General features: G+C 48.7%; 1 long non-coding RNA gene across 1 annotated transcript; it reads right to left on the bottom strand.

Annotated features, from left to right (window-relative positions):
* Nucleotides 1-12,587: 12,587 nt before the first annotated feature.
* On the bottom strand, nucleotides 12,588-13,446 carry LOC310668738. The gene is made up of 2 exons (XR_014506821.1): nucleotides 13,195-13,446; nucleotides 12,588-13,151 (listed from the first exon to the last, which is right to left on the bottom strand). It is a non-coding gene; the product is annotated as an uncharacterized lncRNA (long non-coding RNA).
* Between the last annotated feature and the right edge of the window lie 833 nt (nucleotides 13,447-14,279).

The raw sequence follows: 14,279 nt of genomic DNA, 5'->3' as shown, positions 1-14,279 counted from the left end.
AACGTGAGGCAGGACTGACCACACCCTCGTCAGGGAGCGAGGAAACGGTCATCCGGAAAGTAAAACGCGCGCGCGCGCCAAGTTCAAATGTACAGGAGGGCGGCAAGGTGGGCAGCCCGGGTAGGGAGCCAGGTCCTAAAGCCCGCCGAAGAGAGGGGGAGGAGTCAGAGGGGTCAAGCTCTGCGTCGGAAGAGTCCAGGAGGAATGAGACCCCGGGGGGTAGTAAGACCCAGAGGAAGAGAGAGAGAAGGAAGAGGTGGAGTAAGATTAGAGTCTTAAACTGGTGCACAGGGGGTGGAGATCCAGACAGAGCTTCGCCGGTCTAAAGTCCAGACGTAGGGCTGGGACGCTGAGACTTGTAAATGGAGACTATTCTTCAATAAAGACCTTGATACTGTACTATCGGCTAGCGTTGGTCCTTGGTGAGCTGGGACCCGGAGCCAGCTCTGACAGTAAGCTCTGTCTCCTTTTTAAAGTTTTGGCACCAAGAACCTCGCCACGTGAGTCGACGCAGCGAGGACAGAGGAGGGGTGCTTACAGAGCTCACAAAACTCAGGCAAGATGACGACGGAAGAGCAGATAAAAGCCCTGCAAGAAGCGGTGACGCAACTCAGCACGGAGGTAATTGCATCCAGGAAGAGAGAGGAGGAAATGGTTACCTCCTGCCGGGATCTCCAGGCCAGGTTGGACGTGCTTTCTAAACAGGGGCAAACGGGATCCAAGGCAGAAGGCATTGGCTTGGGGAGAAGGGGAGGCAGCCTTGTATCGCATTTCGACGGGAGTTTGCAGCAGTACCCCAACTTCAGAGCAGACCTGCTGTTTGCGCTGGATCTACTTGACAAAGACTTTAGAGATGAGAGAGAGAGAGTGGGGTTTATCTTGTCCCATTTGCATGGGGAAGCCAAAACGTGGCTGCGGAATCTATGGAGGGACAATGATCCAGCGCTCCAAGATGCGAAGGCTTTTATTAAAGCAATGGACTCATGCTTTTTATCAAAGGTAGACGTCGATATTGCCAGGAGGGACATACATGGACTTAAACAAGGCAAAGCCAGCGTGCGGCAGTACCATACTCGATTTTTCGGACTGGTTCATGCCCTGGGGTGGGAAAAAGATTCTGCGCCAGTCAGAGACCTCTTTTGGGAGGGGTTGAATGCAGATGTAAAAGCGGAGATTGGAAGAGGGGAGAGACCAAGGAGCACCCAGCAGGTAGTCCAGAGGGCTCTGGAGATCGGGGTGCATCTGGAAGAACGTCCTTGGAACAGGGAAGAAGGGCGTTGGGGAAGGGCACCAGCCAGAGCACCTCCCTTCTTTCCCAGAGAAGCAGCGCGTGCGCACTCCACACCCTCGCAGGGAGGGGGAGAAGAGCCGATGGAGATCGGAGGTGCCAGGGCTCAGTCAGCTAACAGAGCCCTAACACCGGGAGCAGCCAAAACGAAGCCTCCTAGAGGGAACAGGAAGTGCTACATCTGCGACAGTGCTCAACACATGGCGAAAGAGTGTCCCCAGAGGCTCCACAAGCACACTGCAGCCTCGGCAACAGTCGCAGAAGCAGCTCAATTGAAAACGCAGCAACAGTTAAACGACGGAGTCTGGCTGGAGGAAGAGGCACTGGGGTCCAGCCAGACAAGTCAATGAAACAATCCCCAGCACTTTTGCAACCCACAGACCCCCTCCCACCCAAACCAGTGGTGCAGCTTACAGCGTCTCTCCAACTGCCCAATGGACGCACTCTGGAGGTGCCGATCACCATTGACTCCGGCAGCAACGCTGACTTTATAGGACTGGAATTCATTCAGCAGCACAATATACCACTGCTACCAGCCACGCTGCCCCTGAACGTTGTCACGGTGGATGGCAGAGACTTGTTAGGGGGGCAGGTGGTGCAACAAACGCAACCAATGGTGATGCGGATTGGAAATCACCGAGAAGTCATCAGCTTTAATGTCACCCACCTGTCGGACACGCCTGTAGTCCTCGGCATGAGTTGGCTGCACAGGCACAGCCCAGCATTGGCGTGGTACCAGCGCCAACTGACCTTCGGCTCCTCCTATTGCGCGGAACATTGCATCCTTCCTAGCCCGGAAGAAGGAGGGGAAGACCCGCAGCTACACTTAGGCACGCTGCAAGCAGTGCCGCGCAAGTACGCAGCGTTTTTGGAGGTTTTCTGCGAGAAGGAAGCGGACAAGCTGCCTCCCCACAGGTCCTATGACTGCAAGATTGACCTCCTGCCAGGAGCGACGCTGCCAGCCGGGAAACTGTATTCCATGTCTGAGGACGAGCTGCAGGAGCTCAAGGAGTTCATAGACCTCAACTTGAAGCGCGGTTTCATCCGGGAGTCGAAGGCAGCGGGGGGCAGTCCTGTATTCTTTGTGAAGAAAAGGGACACGCCCCAAAAAAGACTTGTGGTAGACTTCAGGCTCTTAAATTCAAAGACCAAGCCCGCGGCCTTTCCCATGCCCAAGATAGATGACCTGCTGGCGACGGCGAGGAAAGGACGCGTTTTTACAAAGTTGGATCTGCGAGGGGCGTACAACCTGATTCGCATACGGGAAGGAGACGAGTGGAAGACTGCCATGTTCACGCCCCTGGGCACATATGAATACAGAGTTATGCCCTTCGGTTTACAAAATGGCGCCCACTGTTTTCAAGCTTTCATGCATCACGTCCTGGCGGGTCTCCTCTACAAGACATGCGTCTGCTTCTTGGACGACATCCTGATATTCTCAGAATCTGAGGAGACCCACGAAGGTGACGTCAAGGAAGTTCTGCAGAGACTGCAGGAGCATCGGCTGTATGCCAAGCTGGAGAAGTGCCAGTTCGACAGGAAGGAGGTGGATTTCCTGGGCTACAAGCTGTCGGACAAGGGGCTTGCCATGGACAGCGCCAAGGTTCGCGCAGTGTTGGACTGGAAGAGCCCGCGCAATCGGAAGGAGGTCCAGCGGTTTGTGGGGTTCGCCAACTTTTACCGCAAGTTCATCAAGGGGTTCGCGATGCAGACGGCGGCCATTACTGACACGCTCAGCTCTAAGAAGAAGAAGTTCATCTGGACGGAGCAAGCGGAGCAGTCCTTTCAGAACCTTAAGCGTCTCTTCTCGTCCGAAGGGCAGCTACTGCATGTGAATCCCAGCAAACCGCTGAGGGTTGAAACAGACGCCTCAGACAGAGCCGTGGGCGCCGTACTGTTGCAGGAGGACCCGCATGGGGACTGGAGACCGTGTGCCTTCTACTCTAGGAAGCTCAGCAAGTCGGAGCAAAACTACACCATCTGGGACAGGGAGTTGCTGGCAATTCATGCAGCATTCAAGGCGTGGCGGCACTTCCTCGTCGGGGCCAAGCACACCGTGCAGGTTCGCACGGATCATAAGAACCTGGAGTACTGGCGCACGGCAAGATTCCTAAACCAGCGGCACATCAGATGGGCGGAATTTTTCGCGGATTTCGACTTCAGGATAGAATACATCCCAGGCGACAACAACATCATGGCGGATGCACTGTCCAGGAAGCCGCAATACCTCGAAGAGGCGGCACCAGCAGCGGCCAAGCACATTTTCGCTCCGAAAGCGTGGGCGTGCGCTGCAGCAACCGTGGACTTGGAGGCGGTCCGTCGAGCACTGCAGGGGGACCCCTTTGCACAAGCCAAGATGGAGGAGGTGCACAAGGGCACGGTGAAGGACGACGAGTTCCAAGTACGAGACGGATTGCTCATCCGCAGAGGAGCTCTCTATGTACCGGGAGACGACCTCCGGGCGAAAGTACTGCAGCAGTTACACGACGCACCCACCGCCGGGCACTTTGGCAAGGAGAAGACGGCAGACCTCGTTGCCAGAGATTTTTGGTGGCCCAAGATGCGGGGGGAAGTCGCGGAGTACGTCTCGAGGTGCGACACCTGCCAAAGGGCCAAGTCAGTGCACAAACCTCCGGCGGGACTGCTCGAACCGCTGCAGACTCCGAGCGAACCGTGGGAGAGGGTGGCCCTGGACTTTGTCACGGATTTACCCAGCTCAAGGGGTAAAACGGCAGTGCTAGTGGTGGTGGACATGTTCACTAAAATGGCCCACTTCATTCCGTGCGCGAAGGTGGCCACGGCAGAACAGACCGCCAAACTGTTCATTGACCACGTCTTCAGAGTGCATGGACTGCCACGGTCTATCTTGTCCGACAGGGGGCGCCAGTTCATTTCGAGCTTCTGGCAGAAGCTGATGGGTTTCCTGAACGTCAAGATCAACCTAGCGTCGGCGAGACACCCGCAGACCAACGGACAAGCGGAACGCGTCAACGCCGTCATGCAGCAGTACCTGAGATGCTATGCACATCAACAGCCGACGACATGGGTGGACTACCTGCCGCTCGCTGAGTTCGCTTACAACAACACGAAGCACGTGTCCACAGGGGTGACGCCGTTCTTCGCCAACAACGGGAGGCATCCCAGAACCTTCCCGGGATTAGAGAGACTGGGGGAGGGGGAGCCACAGGCAGCGGAAGTCTTGGCGGCGGAATTGCAGGAAGTCCACGAGCAGCTTAGGAGGCAGTTAGAGCTGGCAAAGCACGCATACAAACTGCAGGCTGACAAGCACAGGAGGGTTGGTGAAGACATACAGGTGGGAGACTGGGTGTGGTTAGCGGCCCACGCAGTGCCGACCAGATCCTTAGCTAAGAAGAAACTCGGACATAAGCAGCTAGGACCTTACCTAGTTGAGGCACAGATCAATCCGGTGGCTTTCCGGTTGACACTTCCGGAAGGATCCAGAATGCACCCAGTATTCCATAGGTCGGTGCTCACGCCCTACAAAGCACCTCACCGATTTCAGGCGCAGGGCACGGCACCAGACCAGTATAAGGAGATCCCCCCAAGGAGGGAGTCGCCAAGAAGGGAACCCATCAACCAGGTCACAGAGATTTTGGACTCGAGATGGGGGGAAGAGGGAGTAGAATATTTTCTCGCAAGGGAAGGTACCCCGGCCAGCGCCAACAGTTGGGTGCCGGACTATGCCCTGGACGAGCCTCTCCTCAAAGAGGAGTTTCATGCCTTGTTCCCACACAGGCCCATGCCAGCCGAGTATTTCGACGACTGGCTTTTCACACCCACGCTTTCTACCAGCACGTTCCAGGGATTCACCTCGGACGAGGAACCAGCATTAGAAACACGTTCACCGGAGGGCTCGCCCTCGGGGTTTGCCTCAGACCGCTCGTTTTGGTGGGACAATCGAGGAGAGGAGAGGTGGCTGAGGGGCCCTTGGCAGGCAACGGACCCAGAGGGGAACGAGGGTGAGAGGGACATGGACGTGATGGGGGAGGACGTTGGGTTAGAGCATGGCGGCACGGAGATGGAAGCAGAGGAGAACGAGGTCGGCGAAGACATGGAGGACGAGCCGGATTTCTCTAACTGGATGCACGCCACGGGGGACGAACTGTATCCACCATTCACCCCCACAACGACGGAGCACCCAGCACCCCCGCCGGAGGAAGGGGAGGGGGGAAGGGGGGGCTTCGAGGGGGGGATGGATGTCAGGGGTTCAGGAGCAGAGTCACAGGAGAGGGAAGAAACGGAGAGCGAGGGGGAGGAGTCGGAAGGAAATGTCAGCGGCGACAGTAGTCCGAGGTCTCTGAGTCTCTCCAGTGACTCGGAGGATTCACAGAAAGGGGCCCCCATGGTCAGGGCAAGGGGAGTGCCCAGGGGGACACCTCGGGAAGAAGGGGCCAGAGGGGACTCAGAGAGTAGCAGCTGGAAATCCGGACCAGCGTCCCCCCCAGAGTGCAGTAGGGGGGAGGAGTCCAAGGCATCGGGATCAGGGAGCGCGCAGGCAGAGGGAGAACGTGAGGCAGGACTGACCACACCCTCGTCAGGGAGCGAGGAAACGGTCATCCGGAAAGTAAAACGCGCGCGCGCGCCAAGTTCAAATGTACAGGAGGGCGGCAAGGTGGGCAGCCCGGGTAGGGAGCCAGGTCCTAAAGCCCGCCGAAGAGAGGGGGAGGAGTCAGAGGGGTCAAGCTCTGCGTCGGAAGAGTCCAGGAGGAATGAGACCCCGGGGGGTAGTAAGACCCAGAGGAAGAGAGAGAGAAGGAAGAGGTGGAGTAAGATTAGAGTCTTAAACTGGTGCACAGGGGGTGGAGATCCAGACAGAGCTTCGCCGGTCTAAAGTCCAGACGTAGGGCTGGGACGCTGAGACTTGTAAATGGAGACTATTCTTCAATAAAGACCTTGATACTGTACTATCGGCTAGCGTTGGTCCTTGGTGAGCTGGGACCCGGAGCCAGCTCTGACAAATACTTTCCGCCAGAGAACTACAAGTGAAAAACTTGAAACTCAAAGGACTTGACGGTGTCCCATATCGGCCTAGAGGAGCCTGTCCTATAATCGATACCCCCCGTTCCACCCAACCTCAACTAGCAAAATATCAGCCTATATACCGCCGTCGACAGTTTACCCTATGAAGGTCTAATAGTAGACACAATAGCCATAACGCTAATACGTCAGGTCAAGGTGTAGCAGATGTTGAGGCAGAGATTGGCTACATTTTTTTAGTATAAAAAATACGAATTGCACTATGAAATACTGCATGAAGGTGAATTTAGTAGTAAAACAGATAAGAGTGTCTGTTTTAACAACGCTCTGGGACGCGTACACACCGCCCGTCACCCTCCTCGACAAAACAAAATAACCTTTATAAACAAAACTACCTAAACTAGAGGAGGCAAGTCGTAACATGGTAAGCGTACCGGAAGGTGTGCTTGGACTAACAAAGAGTAGCTTATGTAAAGCATCCAGCTTACAACTGGGAGACGTCACATTCAAACCACGACCTTTTTGAGCCCCCAACCTCAGCCAAACAAACCCACAAAACCCCAAAACCCCTAATAAACCAAAACATTTTTTCCGGCTAGTAGATGAGATTAAACCCCACCATTTGACCTTACAAGTACCGCAAGGGAACAATGAAAGAATAATGAAAAACTCAAAGCATAAAACAGCAAAGACCAACCCCTGTACCTCCTGCATCATGGTTTAGCAAAACCCCTTCAGACAAAGCGAACCTTTAGCCTGCCCCCCCGAAACCAAACGAGCTATTTTTGGGCAGCTATTAAATTAGAGCACACCCGTCCCTGTAGCAAAAGGGTGGGAAGACCTAAAAATAGAGGCAAAAAGCCTACCGAGCTTGGTGATAGCTGGCTGCTCAATAATAGAACTTAAGTTCAACTTTAGGAATACACGAACCCCACCTCAAAATTTACTATTTATTTCTAAAGAAAATCAATGGGGGTACAGCCCCATTGAACCGGAATACAGCCCGAACTGAGAGAAATTTAACCCCTTTAATATTTAGTAGGCTTCAAAGCAGCCATCATATAATCGCGTTATAGCATACAACCAAAATAATTCTAAAAACCCAAATTATCTCCTGAAATACTCCGAGCTATTCTATACTATTATAGAAACACCAATGCTAAAATTAGTAATAAGAAACATTAATTTCTCTTTGCATTTCCTTAAATCAGAATAGAAAAACTACTAATAATTAACAACATGTGACCTCGCACTTTTCCTAGAAACAATCACCCAAAATTTGTTAACCCAACACAGGCATGCATAAAAGAAAGGTAAAAAGCCGTGAAAGGAACTCGGCAACAACTTGTCCCAACTGTTTACCAAAAACATAGCCTTTAGCTTTACAAGTATTAAAGGTCCCGCCTGCCCAGTGACTCTTTTAAACGGCCGCGGTATCCTAACCGTGCAAAGGTAGCATAATCACTTGTCCCCTAAATAGGGACTGGAATGAATGGCTAAATGAGGACAAAACTGTCTCTCACGGACTAACCAATGAAATTGATTTTCCAGTACAAAAGCTGGAATGAACACATAAGACGAGAAGACCCTGTGGAGCTTCAAAACCAAAATCACTAAACATGCTTCTTGGATTTTTAGTTGGGGCGACTTTGGAGCAAAAAAACCCTCCAAAACATTAAAACTTTATTAAGACTAACACACCAAAAATAACTTTATAGACCCAGCAGTACCCCGTACTGTCTGATTAATGAACCAAGTTACCCCAGGGATAACAGCGCCATCCTCTTCTAGAGTCCTTATCGACAAGAGGGTTTACGACCTCGATGTTGGATCAGGACACCCCTATAGTGCAGTCGCTATAAAAGGTTCGTTTGTTCAACGATTAAAGTCCTACGTGATCTGAGTTCAGACCGGAGAAATCCAGGTCGGTTTCTATCTATGAAGCACTGTTTTTAGTACGAAAGGACCAAAATAGTGGGACCCCTGCTAAATAAATGTCCCAATAAAAAACTACTGATTATTGCTAAAGTAGCTAACATGCCCACCCTGTTTTATCAAAATAAGATTTATTAAGGTGGCAGAGTCAAGCAATGCAAAAGACCTAAAATCTTTCTACAGGGAAGCAAATTCCCTTCTTAATAATGCAGAAACTTATAACATATATCATTAGTCCAATTTCATATATTATTCCTATTCTTATCGCTGTAGCATTCTTAACACTACTCGAACGAAAAATTCTAGGCTATATACAACTACGAAAAGGCCCAAACATAGTTGGACCCTTCGGAATTCTACAACCCGTTGCTGACGGAATTAAACTATTTATTAAAGAACCTATTCGTCCAACACACGCATCCCCAATACTTTTTATTTTAGCCCCAACATTAGCTCTCTTACTAGCCCTTATAATATGAACCCCAATACCCATACCCCACCCTTTAGCAGACATAAACTTAGGCCTCCTATTCCTCCTTGCCCTCTCAAGTATAATAGTTTATACAATCTTATGATCCGGATGAGCATCCAACTCAAAATACGCCTTAATAGGGGCTCTTCGAGCTATTGCACAAACAATCTCCTACGAAGTTACCCTGGGTATTATTTTACTTTCTATCATTATATTAACTGGTGCCTTTACAATAACCACTCTTATTGTTACACAAGAACATATATGACTAATCCTGCCTACATGACCTTTAGCCATAATATGATATGTCTCAACCTTAGCAGAAACAAACCGAGCACCATTCGACTTAACAGAGGGAGAATCCGAACTTGTTTCAGGCTTTAATGTAGAGTATGCAGCAGGACCCTTCGCACTTTTTCCCCTAGCTGAATACATAAATATTTTAATGATAAATACACTATCATGCATTTTATTTTTTAGCCCAACCATCACTTTACAAACAGAACTTTTTACAATCAATTTAATAACAAAAACCGTCCTACTAACTATTGGATTCCTATGAACCCGAGCCTCTTATCCACGATTCCGCTATGACCAACTAATACACCTCCTATGAAAACAATTTCTCCCAGCTACTCTAGCACTCTATTTATGGTATATTTCCCTCCCAATTTCACTAGCCGGCCTCCCACCATTAATCTAAACCCCACTAGGATGTGTGCCCGAGACTTAGGGGTTACTTTGATAGAGTAAACCACAGGGACTTATATACCCCTCACCTCCTCTAGAAGAATGGGATTTGAACCCACACCTAAGAATCCAAAATTCTTCGTACTACCACTATACTACCCCCTAGTAAAGTCAGCTAATAAAGCTCTTGGGCCCATACCCCAAAAATGTTGGTCAAACCCCTCCTTTACTAATGAACCCCTATATTATATCCATCTTAATCTCTAACCTAGCCCTTGGAGCAATCATCACAGCCGCCAGTTATCATTGATTCTTAGCATGGGTTGGTTTAGAACTAAACACCCTTGCCATCATCCCAATCCTAGCTAAACACCACCACCCACGAGCTACTGAAGCCGCAACAAAATACTTTATTATCCAAGCAACTGCTTCATCCATTATTTTACTCTCAAGCACTATTAATGCATGATACACCGGAACCTGAGATATTACTCAACTCACAACACAACCAACTCCTACCATACTTTTAATTGCCTTAGCCATAAAACTAGGCCTGGCCCCCATACACTTTTGACTACCAGAAGTCATACAGGGCACCGACACAATAACAGCCCTAATTATTGCAACATGACAAAAATTACCACCAATCTCACTACTTTATCTCACCTCCAACCAATTTCCAATAATACTTCTATCACTACTAGCCATCTCTTCTACCCTAATCGGGGGCTGATCTGGACTTAATCAAACCCAACTACGAAAAATTATAGCATTTTCATCAATTGGTCACCTAGGATGAATAATCTCCATCTCCCTTATTTCCCAAAAACTTCTCCTTTTAACCCTAACAATTTATTTATTAATAACAACCTCCATTTTTATTATTCTTATTTCCTCTACAGCCAAAACTACAAAAGACCTAGGAACAATATGAACAATTTCCCCAATACTTTCCACAGTTATAATTTCTCTTATAGCACTAGGAGGACTACCACCACTAACCGGCTTTATTCCAAAATGACTAATTTTAAAAGAATTAACTACCAACCTCCTCCTACCACTAGCAATCACCCTCGCCCTATCCTCCTTACTAAGCCTAATATTTTATATACGCCTAACTTATGTTTCAGTGAGGCATCTGATCAAAGATCTGTATTTTAAAATAAGCTGAAAAATATATTTGTAGATGCTTGCTCCAAATGCTTGCTCCAGGCCAGGCAGAAGCCAGCTGGCTGAGAACTGTTTGTTTATTCTCCTGAACAAGGGCCCCTCATTGATTTGTTGCAGTACCTCAAAGTTGTAAAAAGGAGCAAAAGCTGGGAACAAAAGGTCATACGAATTACAGAATACAATCCAAGCTGCAAAAACACTAATTAGAGTTGGTAAATAGTGCCTCCCATCAAAACATGGTTTAAGGTATCCTGAGAAGGTTAAAAGGCAAAGAGCTAAAAGCAACAACAGCTGCTGCCTGGTGAGGAAGAGAAACTGCTCTGAGGTTGTTTTTTTGGTCACTTTGGAAACAGTTCTTGTTCTTTTGGTCATTTTAGAAACTTGATTTTTAATAAGTTCTTCCGTTCTAAAAATCAATCTATATATATGTACTGATTTTAATGTAACTATACAAAAGAATGTAGAAAGTAAGAGATGTTAGATTCTTATGTTAGATTCTTATTTCATTGATGGTGTGTGAGAAGGTGAACCCAAGACCTCTGTTTATATGACAAAATTTGAAACCATGAGCCATCTGTTTTAGCCATTTGCCCCTGTTGCTAGAAGGGCAGAAGAGCAAAGGGCAGAAGAGCAAAGAGCAAAGGGTGATCTGATATTTAAGATGGCTTGTCAAGGCAAATGTAAGATATTGATAGAAGGAAATATAGCTCTTTGTCTCCCATAAAAGGTAATAGGAAATGGGTGTATCTTTTATGATTGGTTCTAGCAAACAGCCAATAGGAATTTCAACCAGGCTGATTGGACAGAGGCAGCCAAAGGAGGAGTAAGGAGGCTGGGCTGAGGGAATATAAGTGCTGGTCACCAGGGCTGGGGTGTGCAGAGCTTTTGGTAAATATACCACTGTGCCAATCATTTATTTGTCTGACAAATAAATTATTATTTTAATTTCTCTATTGCTGCGTTGAATATTTCATTCCAGCTAAGCGTTAACCACAAGCAGGGTGCTACATTTTATGGTGCCTCTGTGACTCGGATAAGTGGTCTGCTGGAACGCAGCCCCTTCGCCTTAGTGGGCAGGGTACCAGAGGGAGGACACTAACTGTTTACCCAGCGCGCACTGGAACCTTTTTTTTTCCAGGGGAACGCAGCAGTCTCGTCTGTCTACTACCCTGCTCACTGAACGGCGACGGAACCGGGGGGAACCAGAGAAATTAACAGGGAACCAGCTAAGGGTAAGTGCACAAAAGGGATTGTGGCCCTCCAATTAATTGGGAGGAAGAGAAGTCTTGATCAAACTTCTGCGTCTCAGTAAAGGGGAACTGAGTACGCTAGGTGGTTGGGTACATCAGATGCTGGTCTGGTGGAGGGAAAGGGAAATATTGGGAGGTAGAGTGTGGTGAAGTATCCAGTGCATTGTATGTGTGAGAAAGTACTATTTGTAGCTGACCTGAGTGTGGAGTGGGTAGTACTTCGTTTCCCAGTAAGGCGACTTCACTGGGCAAGGAACCCCACGAAGCGAGTGTGTGAGTGACTGAGTGGATACTTCACAGGGCCATACAATGGGAGTTGGAGGTTCAAAGGGGGGAAATACACCTCTTGAATGTATGTTAAATAACTTTAAGAAAGCCTTCTCAGGAGCATATGGAGTCAAAATGACCCCAGAGCGCTTGAGAACGTTATGTGAATTAGACTGGCCGAAACAAAATACTGGATAGCCGTCTCAAGGAACTTTTGATATAAATTTAGCGAGCAAACTTTGGTCTAACATCACCAAAGAAACTGGAGGGTGCCCAGAACAATTTTCATATATAGACTCTTGGCTGAGCACATTAAATAATAATCCTCCATGGATAAGGGAATGCAAAGTCCAACAATGCAAATTATTGGCTGTAAAAGCCGAAGCTAGGAAAGGAATCTTGCCAAATAAACTCAAACCCATTTTTGAGGGACCAGAGGAAGAGGTGCTTTCACCTCCACCCTATGCTCCACGTCGGGGGGAGCCTAATCCAAATACTCCACCAGTTGTAACCCCAAGGCAAGAAAGTGGAATGAGTAATGGAGCTGAAGTCACAGACCTTGATTCCTTGATAGATTATGATAAATATCTTCAGGAGGCATTGGAGTCCTATAATAAAGCCCAAGCAGAAGTGGTTGTTCCACCTGTGAGTCCCAGTAGAACTCCATCTACAGTCTCCTTTAGTGGAACAACTGATTGCCCACCCCAAACCCCTGTACATCCAAGTCCTAGAGAATTATTACAGAAGTTACAGGGAGACCTTGAACGGTCAGCAAGCAATACAGCCAGGCGCATAAAGCTGCTAAAAGAACGCCTTGGGACAGATACCATCCCCTATGATTTGAGGCCCCTAGAGCAAAGTGAAGAGAAAGGTCACGTAGTAGCCCCTCTTAGAAGAGTATTTGATGCACTTGAGGAGCCTGTGCTGGTTAACGGGCAACCCGGACCACGGCCACCTCGAACTTCGACCCTCCAATACATTCCATTCACGACTACGGATCTGATGAATTGGAAAACACACACCCCGACTTTTGCAGAAAAACCTCAGGCTATGATGGACTTGGTGACTTCAATAGTAAATACTCATAGTCCTACTTGGACAGATTGCCGCCAACTCCTCAATACTCTTTTCACCACTGAGGAAAGGAGAGACATAATTGAAAAAGCACAGATATATTTGCGTGAGCAGGCCAGAGTGGGAAATATTTTTAATATTGACCGTCATCTCCAGGACAACTTCCCCTTGGAAGATCCTAATTGGGATCCAAACAATGCAATTCACCTGGCCAGGCTTACTACCTACCGCCAGACGCTTGTGCAAGGTATCCGCAGGGCATGCCAGAAGCCCACTAATATGTCTAAAGTCTCAGAAGTAGAATAGAAATCAAATGTTCTACTTTTGGCCGAGAGACTTTTTGAGAGGCTGCAGGAAGTCTATCGTATATAGACTCCTTTTGACCCTGAAGCCCCTGAAAACAGCAGAATGATTACTGCTACTTTTGTGGCCCAGTGCGCTTCTGACATTCGTAAGAAAATTCAGAAATCAGAAGGGTGCGCACCCACAAAAAGACTTAAGTTGTCACCTTTTGAGTTCCTGTATGGGAGGCCACCCTCCTTTGTTCGGGATATTCCAGCTGACCTCAAATAGGAGACCATGTGACACAGGGACAAGTGCAATCTCTCTCCCGTGTTTTGTTTGTTTGTTTGTTTCTCTTAACAGGTGGGCCCTCAGCGCACGCCGTGCAGCATTGCCGAGCCGATTCATCAGTTCCGGGCTGGCGATAGCTATGGGTGAAAGAGTGGAAACGTGATCCACTTGCACCTAAGTGGCGTGGGCCTTACACCGTCTTGCTCTCTACTCCAACAGCGGTGAAGGTAGCTGAGGTGACCCCCTGGATTCATCACTCCCGTTTGAAGAAGTCCGAAGGCAGTTGGACTGCAAAGGTGACCCCTCTAATCCTTTAAAACTGACTCTCTCCAAAAACCCCTGTATCTAGCCCTACGGGGAACGGGCTAGGTCACGGGCAACATTGAGACGACCGGCCTGCTGCAGCCACAACCTGGAAGCTGGCTGACCTGCGCACGCCTGAAGCTTGAGGAGCGTCTAAACCAGCGATTGTGAACGGGAAGATTCTCTTATATAATTGATTGACTGCCCCCCCCCCCCCCTTGTGGAACAATTATCAGGGATATTACTCATTGGGGATCCT

Source organism: Podarcis tiliguerta, assembly GCF_965153285.1.
Source record: "Podarcis tiliguerta genome assembly, chromosome: W".
NCBI classification, from domain to species: domain Eukaryota; kingdom Metazoa; phylum Chordata; class Lepidosauria; order Squamata; family Lacertidae; genus Podarcis; species Podarcis tiliguerta.
The sequence above is the reverse complement of the archived record's forward strand: the minus strand, read 5'-3'. Positions and strand labels throughout refer to the sequence as shown.